Genomic DNA, 18,546 nt, shown 5'->3' with positions numbered 1-18,546 from the left:
GAATGAAAATGACAAATCAACAAAAACCAGCGGTGATCCAGTGAACCCAGCTCCTATGATCTAGCCCAGTGCCCTTCTGGCCCTGGAAGGGGCAGAGCAGCTCACAGCAAGCCCCAGCCTTGAAAAGCTTAGTTAGAATCCTGGACACCCAGGCCAGGGCCTGGCGCACAGGAGAGACTCAGCAAAAGGTACGTGAATGGGTGGAAGATAGAGAGAAGCTGTAGGGAGAAACCAGCTGGCAGGGCTTTACGGAAGAGGAGGCTCAGACCCTGACGTCTCTACCTGTGCATTTTATCAAACATTTCAGAAGAAATAATGCCAAATCTCTACACTCACTCTTCTAGAAAACAGAAGAGGATAAATGGCATTCTGATCCAGCTTCATGAAACCAGAATCAGATATTTGGTATCACTTTTTTTTTTTTTTGAGACAGAGTCTCTGTCACCAAGACTGAGTACAATGGTGGGATCTCGGCTCACTGCAACCTCCACCTCCTGGATTCTAGCCATTCTCCTGCCTCACCCTCCTGAGTAGCTAGGATTACAGGTGTGCACCACCACGCCTGGCTAATTTTTGTATTTTAGTAGAGATGGGGGTTCCGCCATGTTGGCCACACTGGTCTCAAACTCCTGACCTCAAGCGATCCACCCACCTCAGCCTCCCAAAGTGCCGGGATTACAGGCGTGAGCCACTGTGCCTGGCCGGTATCACGTGTTTCTGATACCAAAGCCAGACAGAGAAACTTCAGGGAAAGACCAGTATTACTTGTTAAATAACCTCTGCATGCATGCTAGAATGTCTGAAATGTGAAAGTATTGACTGTGGAGATAACGTGGAGCAACTGGAACTCTAAGCCACAGCTGGTGGGATGTGAAACGCTGTAATCGCTTTGGAAAACAGATGGACAGTTTCTTTCAAAGTTAAACACACACAAAAAAGTTAGGCATACACATTTCATATAACCCCATGATCTCGCTCTTGAATATTTATCCAAAGAAATGAAAACATAGGTCCACCAAAACATTTGTGCGTGAATGATCCTAAAGTTTTAGCTAAACCCAGAACTGAAACCCCACCTATAAAATCCAACACCGAAGCGAGCACCCATCAGTGCATGAATGGATAAGCTGTGGCATGGCCGTACAATGGGGTGTTATCCAGCAATAAAGAGTCTCAAAATCATTGTGCTCAGTGAAAAAGCCAGACACAGAAAGTGTGGACTCACTGATGCTATTTACATGAAATTCTAAAGCAGGCACACTAATCTGCATTGATACCAAACATCCCAGCGTTTGCTTGAGGCCAAGAGTGGAGGGCGAAATTGACTCCAAAAAAGGGGAATTTGGGGGGATGATGGAAATACGTTACATCTCAGATGGCGGGAGGTGGTCACAGGAGAGTGTTTGTCAAACTTAACAAAACGTACAATAAAGTTGAGTTTAAACTTGAACAAATATACATGAATATAGACATTTTTAATTATTTTGATTTAATATTTTGATTTGATATTTAATGTCTGGGTAGATAGAGCCCAGGTACTTTTTATAATGCTCCCTGGTGCTTCCGGGGTAAGATCCAGGTTGGTGAAAGAATTGGTCTTCACTTTTAAAAAGGTTAATGGAGTTATGTCACTTCTCTGCTCAAATCTGTACAAACACATCCCATTTCCATCTTTGCAGCCTCGTCTCAGAATATTCTTTGCCTCTCTCACTGTGACTCTGCCACCTGGCCTCTCATCCGTTCCCCTATTGTCCTCAGCGTTCTGCTGGTTCAGGCGGTGTGCTGCCCTTTGGCCTGCAATGCTCTTCCCTGCACAGGGCCACGTGATTTCTGACATTCACGGCACCTTCCTCAGCAAAGCCTCCCCTGACCTCTCCATCTGTGGTCACCCTCCATCCTCAGGCCCCTCTTCATTTCTTTGTTTCATTTTCTTCACAGTGCTTATCGCTTTGTAAAGTAATCTAGCTGTTTCATTACTTGTGATTCACCCTCTCTGTAGTTTATAAGCTCCCTGAGAGCAGAAGCTTTGTCTGTCTTGTTCTCTGCAGTATCTTGTCCCCCAAATGGTGCACAGTAAGTGCTTAATAAAACCCATCTGAACAAATAAGCTCACAGAGTTGCTGCAAGGTAGTGAAGCTGAAAGATTCACCGTTGACCACTGAAGAAAAATTACAGAAGAGGTTGAATAACTCCTAAAATGGTACTACAAGCAGTGAAGGAAATGCAGTGCTTCATTTTCTTCTTTTACTTTCTGATATTTTCCTAAATCTTTGGAAAGAGCAAAAATTGTCACGAACTCTTATGAGTACATCTGTCCAGCCAGTGAGCCACCATCTGCCTCTCCAGGAGCCACCATACAGATTCACAGGGAAGAGACCTCCCCCAACCCCACATCGCAGCCCTTTTATACCCTGTACTCCCTGGACACAGCTAATTGGAGAAGCAGCAGACACCTCGCCTTTCCTGGACCAATCAGATCCTCTGCAGGTGGCTAGCTGAGGTGGGAAGCTAGCTGGCTCCCCCTAGTGGAGGGAGAAGGGGCTGAGAAAGTGGGATGTGTTGCACCAGAGGGAGGGAAGCAGGGCAAATGTGAAGAGGAGCTGGCTAGACCACAGGGCTCTCCTATTCCAAGGCCTGCTTAGCTCAAACATATCCTCACCCTAGAATTCCCTCTCTTAGAAAACATCCATTCTGTTTTGTCTTGTTTGTTATATTTTTTGCTTGGGCTCACTTGAGTGCTTCTATTACTTGGTACAAGAAGGATTGCAACTAATCAAACCTCTATTACTGTAATAATAAGAAAAATAGTGCTATAAGAATTCAATTTACATACAAACATTTTTAATATGAGTACATATTCACAACCGGAACATAAAGAGAGAGAGGTCCCCTTGTAGTTTCTATCAGGCCATTCTTGACTTGCAGGTTATCTCTCCCCTAGCCAAGGAGGCCCTTGGGAATGTCTGATTTCTGAACCAAACCCAGAGCTGTGGGGATGCTGATGGCTATGTGGGTGACTGGGTCCTGGGTCATCTCAGTCATGTGTAGGAGCAGCTGGCCCTGAAGACACTGGTGCCCCATGCCCGCTCAGCACTAATTTGAGCTGTGACACCATTTTCCAAGCTGTCACCACCTCCGGCCACAACAGAATGTCTCTGGGGAGAGCAGGGATGGTTGGTATTCAATTTCCCTCCTCCGCTTCCCAAGAGCCAAGTTCCCAAGTTCAAAGACATCTATCATGGTGAGTGATGGATTGTATTTCAGAGCAGGTTGGCAGCAGGAGGGAATTGGATTCAGAAACAACCATCTGGCTTTTGTAACTGCGTGCCCTTTGGCCTGCTCAGTGTCAAGCTGCTGTCCCACAATCCGAGTGGCCCCGGGAGCAGACCTGGCCCTCGTGTCCAGCCCAGACTTATCTCTGTGCTGGAGAAGCAGACAGAGCTTAGAAAGCTGGTAAGGACCCCGTGGGGCTACTCCTGGAGGGAGTTGAGCTTGAGCAGAAAGACCTTTTTGAGAGCCAACTACGTGCTGGGCACTGGGGAGACAGACTGAAGAAGACAAAATGCCTGCCCATCAGCAACACTGATTCATTCATTCACTCATTCATTCGCTTATTTATTCATTCATTCAAAATCATTTAGTGTTTTTCCTGTGTGCCTACCAGGCCCAGGCATTGGCAAGCTTGCTTCCTACTGCACAATGGGCAGCTGTTTGCCTCCAAAATCGCACTGTTGGGGCTCAGCCGCTAGCTGCATTGCCGTGCTTGTTGTGTGACACGGGCAAGTGGTGCCAATTGGTGATGGAACGTTAGCGTCTTCCCTCTCTACAGCTCCGTGTCCTCCCCTGCTGGTTGGGAGTAATAATAACACCCATCCATCCACCTATGGTGACTGAAACAGCGTCAGTAAGGGGTCTGTGAGTAGTAAATGCTCACTAATATTAGCTGATAGTACTTTTTAAATTTGTTAGTTTTTGCTGTCACCACTTTCATTGTGTCCATACATTCTTTATTCAGACACATTCCTCTGATCACTTTTTTAACTGACTTATCAATTGGTGTGATAGCCTTACACCAACCATCTTAGTCGCAATAGCAATGGCAGATTTTAATGCAATAGCTCGCACTAATAAGGGGTGTCTCTCTTTGCATGTAATCGCCCCTGGATCCCCATAAGCTGGGACTCTGGGTGGTTCCAAAGTCTCACAAATGCAACATCTCAGTGCCATCTGTGTGGCCAGCAGCCTGACACTCAGGCTGCATTTTCCATTCTGTGAGCTGATTGGGAGGCAGCCAGGGAGAGCACCAGCTTTTAGGATACCTGGGGAGAGACTGTGTCTCCTCACTGCTTAGCACAGAGTGGAAGAACAACCAATCGGTAGACAGCAGATCGTAACAGCACTTGCGGCTGACAAGCAGTATCACTCTCTGTGATGTTTTCAAAAACACTTTAGGGGTGCCAAGCTCTGGAAGACACCAGGTTATACATGTTTAGCAGAGGATGCATGAAGGGGCAAAGAACTTGCAGCATGTATGCTCTGGCCATTCATTGAGATGAATCCTAAAAGTAGGAAAAAGAAGAAAAAGGCCAGGTGCAGTGGCTCATACCTGTAATCCCAGCACTTTGGAAGGCCCAGTGGGTTGATCACCTGCAATTAGGAGTTCGAGACCAGCCTGGCCAACATGGTGAAACCCTGTCTCTACTAAAAACACAGGTTAGTTGGGCATTGTGACATGTGCCTGTAGTCCAAGCTACTTGGGAGGCTGAGGCAGGAGAATCGCTTGAACCTGGGAGGTGGAGGTTGAAGTGAGCGGAGATTGTGCCACTGCACTCCAGCCTGGGCAACAGAGCGAGATGCTGTTTCAGAAAAAAACAATAAAGACAAGCAAAAACACGTTTGGAGTTTATTTACCTTTTACCCTTAAGGGACTCTCATCTGGGTAGTAAAAGGATAAAATCATTTGATAAAAAAGTATAAAACGATGTTTAAACCCTCGTGTTGTGTAGTTGTGTGTGTGTGAGTGTGTCTAACAGAGACAAAGAATGAGATGCCAACGGCCAACGTCATCCACGCTGAATACAGAAAGAACCACATTAGCTAACATTTACGGAGCACTTATTGTGTTCCAGACACTGTACTAAGTACTTCCGTGTGCATTACTTCATTTAATTATCACAACGTACTAGTGTATGTAAAACACTGAATGCCTGGTGCTGAGAAGGTGCTGAACATGAAACTGTCACCATTATTATTATTATTATTAATTATTATTGTTTAGATCATCATCCCCAGTTTCCTGATGAGAAAATTGAGGCTCAGAGATGCAAAATGGCCTTCCCTCGCTTTTTAATTGCAAAATGATCTCAAACCTGGTGTGTGTCAATGTGTGTGTGTGCACGAATCTAAGGAGAAAAAGAATGGAAAGTGACCTTTCTCCAGTACCTTTCTAGCGCTGAGAATGTAGGAGCCACTGCCATTTATTCACTTACTAACTCCTATTTATTTTCCTTAGCTGACTTATTAATTGGTAGGATATCCTTACACCATCCATGTTACTAGCCATTGCAATGGCAGATTTTAATGCAAGAGCTCACACTAATGAGATGTCCCTCTTTGCGTGTAATCTTCCCTCGGGTCCCCATATTAGTCACATGTGTCCTGTGACTAGACATAGAGCTAATTATCAGGACACAGTAAGATGGAAGATAACTCAAATAACTTTCCCAGAGTGAGAGAAGCGTGGTTAGATTCTTCCAAGGTGGGTGGGCATGAACCCAGAGTTCTCCACCCCTCAGACAACTCATCCCCTAGAACTAAGATGCTCAACTGGGGAGCGATCATAATATGACTCCTGCACCCTCAGAGCCACCGGAGAACCAGAAGCAGCTATGCATGTGGACACCTCAATGGGAAATCCTGTCCACTGCGTAAGCACCCAAGAAACAGTCGGATCTCCTGTTTTCATATGAAAATGCAGCGTCTGTTCACACCCTGGGGTGAGCAGTCCACAGAGCAGAGCCTACAGTTCCGCAACCCAGGGCTGGCTCCACCCCGCGCCTCTCTCTGGACACACGTGGGCAAGGACACGGCTCCAGCCCACTGCCTTGTGCCCTAGGAGGATGCCTCAAGCCCCACAATCGCCCAGGAAAATGGCTTTAGTTCCAGAACCAGAGAGAAAAGGGAGGCTTCCTGGGGAAAGACAAGGACAGCTAGAGGTTCATTTCTGTCCTCGGCCCTCCTTTCTGCATGCCACGTGTAATCCTGTCTCTAGGTATCTCCCTGGCTTGGTTGGGCATTCTCACGCCAGTTGGGTTGAAGAGCAGCTGGTTTGGGCTGTGATTAGTTCCTGGGATCTCTCCTTCCCGTAATGCTAAGGCTGTAGTTGCCTGAAAATGATGGTTACCCCTCCCTCTGACACTGCCTGGAGCCCAGCCGACTCCACACTCTCTCCTCCCTCCTGCTCGCCGGTGATAAGAACAGCAAACACAGCAACACCCCAAAGCCCTCCAGGGTGAAGGAAGGGGCAGCTGTCACCTTGAGTGTCAACTCCAGGTGACACTCATAGAATCAGTTTCGAGAAACATCCTTTGAAAACCCCTGGTTGTGGAAGTACAGGGGGGATGTAAGCGCCAGACACTGTCCTGCCGGCTGAAAGTGGAATTCAGGTTCCTGGTCCCACTGCAGCCTAGGAGGACTCCCTAATCCTCACAGACATCATTATTCCCATTTTCCAGATGAGCAATGGGGCAAAGAATTTACCCAATGCACCACTGCTACTCAGTGATGCCTCCGAGCTAATCCCATTCCAAATCTCCTTTTTCTTTCCGAGGTACTGCCTAACTATCCAGATGTTCCGCACCCAACCTTTCAACTCTCGCTTCCCACGCCTTTTGTTTCAGTAAATGCACTATTTGTATTCCCCTGGAAATTCCACTCTGGGGGGAGAATCTTTTGACAGAGGCACGCTGCATCCTGAGACGCTGAGGCGATGCAATCACTCATTATCTCACTGAAGCGGGGCAGAAGTTCCGCTCCCTTCCAGCAGGCCACAGAGGAATTCCGCAGAGAATGCGGATGCTGCATGTCTAGACTTCCAAGCCAGGGAATTTCTGCCTTTGTGCCTGCACCTGTATTAATTAATCGTTCTTCTAACGCTGGCTGTGTCTACACCCATTATTCTCACAGTCAACTCTGTTCTTAAAAATAAGCTAATTTAAGCCAGTGATCTGCTGGTTCTCTTTCTTTCTTTCTTTTTGCTAAATTTTGGTTTTAAAATGTAATCAATTTTAAGAATAGAGAATTCAATGAGACAAAATTCTTGAAAGAAGCATATCACTCATTTAACATGTATGTGACAAGACCAGGCTAGCAATGTAGGGAGTGGATCAAACAGAACTGACACCAAAGGTCCCCAGTCTAATATGGGGAAGAAAGAAGAGACAAGCTCACTGCAGAATGCAGAGAAGCACATCACACAGGCAAAAAAAGTTCCTCGTTCCCCTTTTCGCCCCTTAACAGCCAGAAAAATAAATATGCGTTCATCTTACAGGGCATAAAAGAGAGGTCTGTTCAATTGTCAGACCTAGAGAATCTTGACGATGAAGGCAGAATTCCTGCCTATGAGTTTACCATCAATTGTTAAGATGACTAGAGCAACACAGACATGCTTGGGAGCAGAGCAGGAACTGAGATTAGCATCACCAGGGAAGTGCAACGCAGGGTGGGTTCCTTCTTGTCGGGGAGTGAGCACGTGTTAATTGCCATTGCGTGCGCAATGTCATGGATGAGGTTAGACTGGCATTCGGCTTCCACTATCTGCAAAGAAGGGGTTTTTTAATAGTCCTCACGTGTCTAGAGGGTGTGACAGATGTAAATTAGATAAGAGATAAATTGTTTTCGGGGACTAATTTTCAGGGAAGTTATTGATATTACGAGTCACTCTCAGCTGTCATTGAAGCAGTCCTCTGATGTCGTCCATGAGGCCCAGCTCTGTCCATCTGCAAGCTGCTGTGTGGCCCTGAGCACAGACCTTGCAGACAGGCCACGTGGGCCCCTCCCAGGCTCTGCGCCTTTCAGGCCATGAGCCTGTGATCGTGTCACCACACGTCAGGAGCCTCAGCGCTGCTCCTTGTGAAATGGATTGAGGTCAACCATGCGATGCCATAGAAAGTGTTCAGTAAACACGGTCACCGCTGTTTAAAAAACAATTACACAAGCTTGGAATAAATGTGATTTGTCTGCGCAAAGGGTCGACAGTGGTGGTGTGCAGAGATCGGTAACTCACATCATCCAGTAAGGTGGCTCTGCTGCCATCTTTCCTGTTGACTTCAGGGGGAGGGATAGAGTTGCAAAGAAAAGGAAAGAAGGTCCTGGAGCCTCTGGGAGAGACCACATCACATGGTGTGGGCTGTGTTCCTGAATGTGTCCATACTGGAGTGTGGGTCTCTGGAGGACGGATGTTTCCAATTTCTCTCTGCACCCCCCACCACCCCACTCCTTACCCTTCTCCTTGACTAAAAGGGAACATGGTCTCCTCTCTCCTGGGGGTTGATCTCTCATGGGGCTTCCTTCCTCCTGGAGCCTGGAGAGAGATGTAGGGGCAGGGGTTGCTCCCACTTTTGAGCAAGTCCTGCCTTATATCTCCCACCTTGGCCTGAGTGCAAAGGACAGGGTCCCTCTCACGTCGGTGTCCTGCCTCCTGGATGCATGTTGGGCTTTCCAGCCCGTCTCTCTGTCCACATTCGTGTAAGGCCCCAGCACACAGCTGCTGCTTATTCTGCAGGGTGACTCCTGATCAAGGCCGGACTCAGCACCGCTCTCCAGATTGCATGCTCCCTGGGACAGGGACCTCTGTGCCGCCTTTCTGAGTCCCTAAATGATCTACTTCAAAGCAGGACCCAAAATCAATGCTCAAAGAAAGTGTTGAACAGACACATGCCCAAAAGAGTCTAAGCTTCTTCACTTAACGTTTTCTGGTCTCTGTCTCCATCCTCAGAAATGACCCATTCATTTCAAAAAGAGGCTCCCCAATGTCAAACACTGCACCTCCCCAGGGTCCAAATCTATTTCCCTGCTCCTCCAGCACAGCACAATTAATAAACATCCCACCAGCCATGCGCTTCCAGGTTGGGAGCTCACAGCATCCTTGAAACCACACCAGCAGAGAATTTATCACTGTCAACCCATTGCTCCTTCCGTGGTCCCACAATCCAGATGACGCAGACCGTGGCCTAAGCCTGTCAGCAGACCCTCCACTGTTGCCACTGCCAGCCCCCAGGTCTCATCCTCCTCCCAGGGTTGCCTTTGGGAAATGCTGCCCACTGAGTAAGTGCCCAAGAAACAATCAGGTCTCTTGTTTTACCATGAAAATGCAGCGTCTGTTCACACCCTGGGGTGAGCAGTTCATAGAGCAGAGCCCATGGTTCTGCAATCCAGGGCTGGCTCTGCTCTGCACCCTTCTCTGGGTTGTGAGGCTGTGCGGGCTGTGGGCCCATATCATGTGCTAAATACCCTTCCTGGGGAGAAGGACACAGAAACCAGCAAACACACACCAAGACACCAATAAACTGGGAGCCACCTACAATCCAGAGCATGTCAGCTGGTGACAAGGGCTGGGAAGAACACCCAGAGTGGCTGCGTGCCCAGGGCAGCATCCTAAAGAGGAGATTGCCAAGCTGTGCTGGAATTACCTGAGTAAGTCAGCCAGGGAGTCAGAAGAACGTGATCTAGGCAGAGGGAATAGCACCCGCAAAGGCTCTGTGGCAGGCATGCGGTTGGCGTGGTCTGGAGGCGGAGGACGCTGAGTGACCAGAGTGGAGTGACAAGGGAGAAGAGAGAGGCAGAGGCTGGAACAGGTAAGGACCGTGAGCCATGGGGGCAGCTTCTCACTTTTTAAATTTAGATTCAGGGGATTTATGCACAGGTGTGTTCTACAGGTATATTGCCTGATGCTGAGGTTTGTTGCATAGTATTCCGTGGCATAGATGTACCACACTTTTCTTAGCCAGTCCACCATTGGTGAGTACCTGGATTGATTCCACACCTTTGCCATTTTAAAAAGTGCTCAAATGAACATACAGGTGCAGGCGTCTTTTTGGTAGAATGATTCATTTTCCTTGGGGTATAAACCCAATAATGGTATTGCTGGGTCAGATGGTAGCTCTGTTTTTAATTCTTTGAGAAATCTTCAAACTGCTGTCCACAGGGGCTGGACTAATTTGCATTCTCGCCAGCAGAGTGTAAGCATTCCCTTTGTTTCACAGCCTCACCAGCATCTGTGATGTTTTGACTTTTTAATAATGGCCATTCTGACGGGTGTGAGATAGTTTCTCATTGTGGTTTTGATTTGCATTTTGCTGACGATTCATGCTGATGAGCATTTTTTCCTATGCTTTTTGGCCGCATGTATGTCTTCTTTCGAGAAATCTCTGTTCATGTCCTTTGCCCATCTTCTAATGGGGTTATTCCTGGTTTTTGTTGTTGATGTGTTCAAGTTCACAGAGGGAGTTTGCATCTGAGGCTGAGTGTGGGCAGCAGAGGGATGCTGTCTGATTCTGATACAGGATATCCGGAACGTCCATAGCCCACTCGGCTCCCCACAGCGTGGGGCGTGAGGGACAGGGTCCAGCACAGGTGGGAGGGCTCGGCTGCAGTGTGGGCAGTGGTGGGAGGCTGGTGGGTGCGGAAATGGGGAGGTCATTCAGGAAACGGTGCCATCATGAAGTAGCGGAGGCTGGGCCCACTGGGGAGGCAATGGGGAAGGAGAGACATGGGCAGCTCCAGGGAGGGCAGCCCAGACCCTGGGACAGACCAATGGGACCCATGGAGAGAGAGGGCAAGAGAGAGATGGAGGGGCTGCAAGGCATCCAGCCTGCATGACGGGTGAGCAAAGCTGCCTCTCTAACATGAGATCTGTCTGCAGGGAGATTACTTCACCACATAATCCCGTCCAGTCCCCTGGGATGGAGAGCGGAGACAAGGCCTCCTGGGCAAGGCTGCCCGGGTGGGGCAATCAGCTGTGGGAAACGGGGCCCATTGGAGCACTCTGGCCAGCCAATTTTTCTCTGTGTTTGCAGAAAATAGTCATTTGCTCCCCTTTCTTCTTTTTACTGCCAGGAGAGAAGCATTTCTGCGAGGCCCCAGTGCATGTGATGGGAACGTGCTCCCACTTCCTATGCGTTGCTAGAATGCTGAACAGTCTTTGTGAATGGGAATGGATGGCCTTGTCAGCAGCGAGAATATGTGCAGAAAATGCAGTTGCGTTAGACACGGAGGTGGCCAGCAGCCATGGGGTAGCTCCACATGGGTACAGCGCAAGGGTCTGGATGCCGGCAGGAGACCTGCTCTGCCTCTGTCCAGCTTCCTCATGCTCCAGCCTGCTAGAGCAGGATGCAGCCCAGAATGCCTGCTGGATTTTGGGCTCTGTGGGGAAGGGTGAGCAGACATCGCAGTGCCACGCTGACACTGCAGACATTTTCCTAAAGCACAGAACAGGAAAGAGGCCCCAGGAAGCCTGACCTCTCGGGGAATAGTTGGGCCATCTTAAAGGAGGCTCAGCAGTCTCCCTGTTCTACAGGGAAGGCGTTTGCTCGAGAGAAGACAGCCCTGGGCTTGCTCTGAGGGCTTCAGACTGGATTCAGCATACACAGGAGCTGTGGGAGAGCGGTTTGCAAGGTGGTGAGTTCCCCGTCACTGGAAGTGGAGTCCATAGGGAAGCCACTGGCAGTGGCTGCTTTGCCCCCCCAGCTGCTCCTCGTGCTAGGCCCAGGCTGAGCTAGAGCTGGGGGTGAAGTGGCTGCAAGAGTTTGCGCTCACAGTCATGAGAGAGAAAGAAAATGAACAAGATAATTGCCTTGAAAAAAAAGAGACATGGAGGAGGGGCGGGGGATTCTGCAGCTCAGTCCCCAGGAGCACGTGCTCCCAATTTGCTGAAGAGGAGCAGCACAGGGCAGATCTGGAGCCGTGGCAGCCCATGCAGAGGGACTAGCCCTTGCCGAGGCCCGGAGATGGACATTTACTGGACGTCCGAGGCCCTGCGTTTGATGGTGCTGAGATGACATCTAGCGGTTGGCGCCTTCCCCTCCAAGTCCAGAGAAGGAGGTGAGGCTTCACCTGGGGGGTCTGCGGCCTGGAAAGAACCAGGTGAGACCTTGGTCTGGGGTTCACTGGGGTGGGGGTGACAGCCAGGCGGCCAGATCGGAGTGTCGGAAGGGGCGTGTCAAAACTGAGCTCTGCCCTGCAGGCCTACGGGCCATCCCCTACCCTAGCGGCTCTCACCGTCTGGTTGGTGGGAGGGGGCTCCATCCTCCACCTCCCTCACCTCCTCCCACTGTGGCTGTCAGCTCTCACACCGGGCATAGTCTGGATTCTTATTTTAGCTACTGTGACAATTCTCAAAATAGGCACCAAAGAGAAAAAGGTAAACCTTCGCCCACAAATGCTGGAGGGAGGGCCACCGTGGGGCACGCAGGCAGCCCCTCCCAACATGGGGTCCCATTGTGTTTCCCTGATACTTGCGATGGGAGCAGAGTGTCAAGGCTGAAAGTTTAAAAACTGCTTCAGGACTTCATAAAGACCCTGCATGAAAGTGCTTTAAAAAGTGGCCACACACACACACACGCACACGTGCATACACACACACACACACAAAACCACCCAGAAAGTACCAAAGAGAAACTACAACGAAGCAGAGAATTTAAAAATACCTTAAAGTGATGGAGAATGGAGAGAGTTGAACATTTTCTTAGGAGGAAGATTTAATCCAGCAGCTGACACAAAGTGTTTGCAGTCGTGGCCCTGGAATCATGGGAGTCGAATCAGAGCCCCAGAAGATGACATTCCCACTGAGCAAGTGCAGGAACAGAGGCCACGTACATGTCCGGTGACTTCAGAACTTCTCACTTACAGGTTGGGTTTGCGGGCATAGAAATTGCTTCCTCTTACCAGGCACAAGCAACCCCTCCTGCAGGAACGAGAGATACTAGAATTTCTAGGCCATGTGGAGATCATCAGGACCCTCGTTAGGACGTTGCTGTCTCAGTTACGCTTATCCTTCGGGGGCTTTCCTACTGGCGAGGAGTCAGAGCAAAAACCAGAAGACATTAACCCAAGCTGGGGCTGCGCCTTCCACCTTCGCTGCTGAGCCAGAAAGATGGGGGTGGAGACACCGCTTCTGCAGATCCCAGGGATAGGGATATTGCTTGAGGATCTTTTATTTGTTTTCTTTTGCTGCGTAACCAATTGCCACAAATTTAGCGTTCATAATAACCCATGTTTATTAACTCACATTTTCCATGGGCCAGGAATCCAGGCCACAGGCTCTGCTCATGCTCTCGAGAGCCTGAAGCAAGGGGCCCCCGGGGCTACATTCTCATCTGGAACTTGAGGGCCTCTTTTCAGTTCACTCAGTGTATTGTGAGAATTCAGTGCCCTGAGGTTGTAGGGCCAAGGCCCCCGTTTTCCTGCTAGTTGCTAGCTGGGCCCATGCTCGGCTCCCAGGGCCACGCTCTGTTCCCTGACTCAGGCCCCCATCACTGGTTTACAGTATTGATGTCTGGCTTCTTCCAGCATCACAGGAACATGCCTCATGCTTTGAATCTCTCTGAATTCCCCGTCTCTGACCTCTAGATGCAGATTTAAAGGGCTCGTGTGATTAGGGCAGGCCTGCTCTGATCATCTCCCTTTTGTTAACTGATTAGTGACCTTAATCACATCTGCTAATCATGCAATGTAGTGATCATGAGAATGATACCCCACCGCGTTCGCATAGTCACAGCTCCTGCCACGCTTGAGTGGAGGGAGTCGCACAAGCTGCACATACCTGGGGCAGGAGTCTTGGGGTCACCTTAGAATCTGCTACCACAGGCACCTCTGTGGGACCAAGCCACAGCCGTCCAGTGGTGCCCTGACCCCTGCATGTCCCTTGGTGACCTCACACCTGCTGGGCAGTCACTGACAGAATCCCAGAGACACAGGGCTGTGGAAAGTTATTCTAGTCATCTTGTTAGTGACAGGAAGAGTGCTTTGCCTTGCCGTAAGAGTGCCGCTTAACCATCTCTCAGTTAACTGGCTTTTCCTCAAGCATCTGAACGCCAAAGTCCTCCCAAGGTCAATCACTGAGCCCCCGCAGCCTCTTATCGTCAGGCAATGCCTAAGTGTACAGGTTCCAAAGTCAGACAGCCGAGCTTCCTGCCAGCTGTGCAGCTTTGGGCAAGTTGCCTGGCTTCTCTGAGGCTCAGCGTTCTCATTATAAAATCGAGGCAAGACTGCTGTTACTTCTAGAGTCATTGCGAAGATTAGGGTCCATTTAAAACACTTGACACAGTGCCTGGCACACACAGTGAGCAGCCAGCGCTTGTGATCTGGTGGTGTCATCTATCATGCTTCTGAGAGGTTGGGGTGCACACGTGTGTGCATGAGTGTGCATATGTGTGTGTGGCCATGTATGTGTATGTACCTGCACGAGCATGTGTGAATGCACGTGTGAGCATGCATGCATGTGTAGTGTCACGCGTGTGTGCACTGTGCCTGCATAAGTGTGTGGAAAGCATACACGTAGAGGTGTGATTGCAAGCAGGTGGACACACACAAGGTTCAGATTCAGGAGGTGTGATGCTAGTCACAGCTCAGTTTTCAAGAAGGTGCCTGGCATTCCACTCTCTGCGCCTCAGTTTGCAAAAAAAAAAAGATGGACCAGATTGTCTCTAAAAACTCATGCAACTTTGGGAGGCTGAGGCGGGTGGATCACGAGGTCAAGAGATCGAGACCATCCTGGTCAACATGGTGAAACCTCATCTCTACTAATACAAAAAATTAGCTGGGCATGGTGGCGCGTGCCTGTAATCCCAGCTACTCAGGAGGCTGAGGCAGGAGAATTACCTGAACCCAGGAGGCGGAGGTTGCAGTGAGCCGAGATCGCGCCATTGCACTCCAGCCTGGGTAACAAGAGCAAAACTCCGTCTCAAAAAAAAAAAAAAAAAAAAACTCATGCATCCCTAAGATGGCACCATTCTATATGGAGGCCTTCCAGAACTTCCTTTGGCTCTTGTTGGATTTGATCATTTGTTTGTGCATACTTTGCACATACATACTGTATCAGTCCGAACTTTCCAGAGAAACAGAATAAATAGGATGGATGGATGGACGGATAGATAGATATTTAGAAAGAGATGTATCATAAAGTATTGGCTCATGCAATTATGGAGGCTGAGAAGTACAGACACAGGAGACCCGATAGAGTAAATTCAGTGCACGTCTGTGCCTGAAGGCAGGAGAAAACCGCTGCCCCAGCTTACAGACAGACAGAGAGAAAGAATTTTCTTCCTCAGCCTTTTGTTCTACTCAGGCCTTCAACTGATTGGACAAGGCCCACCCACAGCAGAGAGGACCACCCGTTTCCCCAGTCCACTGATTCAAACGATAATGACATCCAGAAACACCCTTACGGACACACCCAGACATAATGCTTGCCCAAGTGTCTGGGCACTCCGTGGTTCAGTCAAGTTAACACATACAGTTAACCATCACACTTTATGTCCATTTGTGTACACTAAAGTACAGCTTTTAAAGATTAAAAATGTAGGAAAGTCACACTCAGTCACATTCGTGGACGCTACACTCGACAAGAGAGCGACGCTTAATGTGGAAGGCCACCATCACACCCTTTTTGTCCCTCTCCCCCAGGCCTTTTCTCTATCCTCCTGAATCCCACACTTTTCAAGTCTTCTGATCTGAAACAGTCCTCCCCAGTTGAGGCGATCAGACGTGATCTCAGACCGTAATGTATTGTAGCTTTTAACTGTTCAGCCAGACTTTCTGACTCAGCACATTTTAATCAATTTTCTTTGCTAAGATCGGGGAGATGTCATCTGTAATAATCCCATCTGACCTCCCAAAGTCAGGCTGATAAAAATATTAATGTCAGCTCCTTGCAGCCTGGCAGAGAGCAACACCCAGCTTGACAAGCAAACAAATGGCTCAGAGCTGTCTGCAGGACGCTGATGAACCTGTATTAATGAACAGCTTCATCAGCAAGCATTACCCTCCGGGCAGAGCTGCCACAGGCTGGAGACTCATAAGAGGCTCAGCTGCCTTCCTGGCGAGGTCTTGTTGCCCATCAGTGGGGCCATGGAACATCAATTAGACGTGTCCGCTGGGATGAGTCACCCTCCGCCATAATGTGCTCCAGTTGGGCAGCTGGGATCGCCCAACATGGCTTTTTACTTCTTTTCTTCCCCCTGCCAAGGAACCCTCCCATTGTCTCCTGTGTCAGGTATTTCCAGCTGTGACATCAGAGCCATCGGGCCCTCTGAGAACACTCAGCGATCCCAAATAGGAATAAAGGGTTGTTTCCAGGGGTCATAGCTTTATGAGCCTTGACCCGATTCAGCCCGGAGTATGTTTATTCGTTCATCTTGTTTGCTCGTGCAGTTTCTCAAAAAACGATGACCAGGTAGGGCTTGTGTGGCTCACAATACAAGCAGTTCAGCATCTTCCTAACTCCTGTCCCTCTGTGAACATCTATGCTTCTTGTCTGGACGCTGCAGGTTCTGAGTTTCTCACTCCTGATTTGACTGGGGCCACAGTACAGCGAGGCGAATGTTAACATCCTCACATCACAGAGGCATGTCACTGGTCCAGGCTGTGGTCCAGGCGGTGCTGGGGCAGCTGCAACGCCAGCCTCTGGACTCTGACTCCAGTGCTCATTGCATTAGCCCTCTCCCAAGTCTGTCTTGTCTTCAGAGCTGGGCACCTTTCATCGTGAAAGAGAAGAGCACAAGCTAGTCCCATGCGGTGAGCAGTGAATTCAAGTTGCCTGTCTCCACTCTCCAAAGGCAGGAAATTGTTTCACCCCGTGCCACAAAAGGAATGTGGTCTGCAGATGGAAGAATCATTTGGGAAAGCAGCTTCATGCAGGGGCCCCAGGAGGGCGGCTGCAGTGGATTCAATGGCCCCGTGACTATGTGATGTGCGATGTAGTAGCTTCCCGGCAAAGAAGAAGTGCCCCCAAGCAGACCCGCCACATCCTTGGACCCTGCGCCAGCCAAACTATAATACACAGCCACAGCCATTGGCTTCGTCCACCCAGTCCCCTCTATACGGCCCATTCATATGATCTGAGCACTAAACAAAGACCTCAGAAGGGCAGAGATACGCGCAAGGAGCCGCTGCTTACTAAATTACTAAAATGTAATGCCTCACTGGGTCGGATGTCGGCATTGGCAGGGTTTTTGTTTGTTGCTTTATCTATTTGTTTAGCAAAATTAGCAACCAAAATTAAACCCTCGTCACCTTCATCAGCCGAAACGTGAGCCAGAAGACCGTCCCCCAGAGCAGAGCCTTCGTTCGCAGACTTTTCTGTAACCGGGGAGCAGTGGAGGGACGGGAGTCATCTGAGGTGGAAGGGCACCGCTTTAACCACCACGGGGCATCTTACTCAGCCTCAGGAGTGAAAGTTGAAAGAAAAACACAAGCAGAGAGACATGGCATTTTCTCACTGAGCCTGGAGCTCTGGGAAAGACAGAGAGGAAGGAGAGAGAGAAGGAAAGAAAGAACAAGGTCAGAGGAAGAGGCAGGAAGATAAAAGGAAAAGGGGAAAGAGAGAAGAACATCCCAGAGGGTTTAGCGTCAGCTCAGAAACTGACCCGAACGACACCTGGAGGCTTGCACACTTTCCACGATCCCTGAGGAAACCCTGCCAATCAAAGGCTCTCTGGGTACTGCCTCCCAGGAGCTCTGTAGGAAGCTGGAAAGGGAGTGGTTGGGAACACAGTCTCTGCAGTCGGAGTTGGAACAAATCACCGAATCCCTCTGTGCCTCCACTTTGTTTTATCTCAAAGATGATAATAATAGCCTATATCTCCCAGGGTGGTTGTGAAGGTTCAATAAGGTGCATATGCAATATGGTTAGCACTGAAACTGGCTCGTAATTACATGCACAATAAATGCTCGCTTTCATTAACACTGTCTGTCAAGTGTGAGATAAAGCTACTGGTCCCAGGAGGCCTCTACTCCTGCTGGGATGCAGTTCCCTTGGGCAAATGGTATTCCCAGGGCTGGGGCACAGTGTCTCTGAACAGCTGACACCCAAGATCAGATGCGCTAAAACTGTCTCCTACCTCCATTTGCAAAATCCTCTATTAAAAGGTAGAGTTGGTAAGGTGGAAAGAGAGAGTGAGCCGCCTCTCCTGGAGCACAAGCCAGCTGCGCCCTGGCCCCCGCCTGTGCCGTGTGCCCCATCAAGCTCCCGTAAGAGGCCTGTGTGCATCCTGCCCTCTTACCCCAGCACAGCCTGCTCTGCACCTGCTCCGAGATCTTGCTACTTGAAAGTGATTTGGGAGGAAGACGGGACCCTGGGTTTCCCTGATCTGCCTATTTCTTTGTCCTAAATAGTGATTCTGAACCCCAGAGTCTTCAGGCATAAAGGGACCTCTCAGGCTGGGACAACGCAGTGCATCTTAGAGGGAGCCACCACGAACTCTGGAGCCTTGATGCCATGTCACATCCAAGGACATTTGTGTAACTCAGCAGAGTAAATGGGGACAAGGA

This window comes from Aotus nancymaae, unplaced genomic scaffold, assembly GCF_030222135.1.
Source record: "Aotus nancymaae isolate 86718 unplaced genomic scaffold, 86718_ANA_hifiasm-v0.15.2.pri h1tg000028l, whole genome shotgun sequence".
In the NCBI taxonomy this organism is placed as follows: Eukaryota; Metazoa; Chordata; class Mammalia; order Primates; family Aotidae; genus Aotus; species Aotus nancymaae.
Note: the sequence above shows the minus strand (reverse complement) of the source record.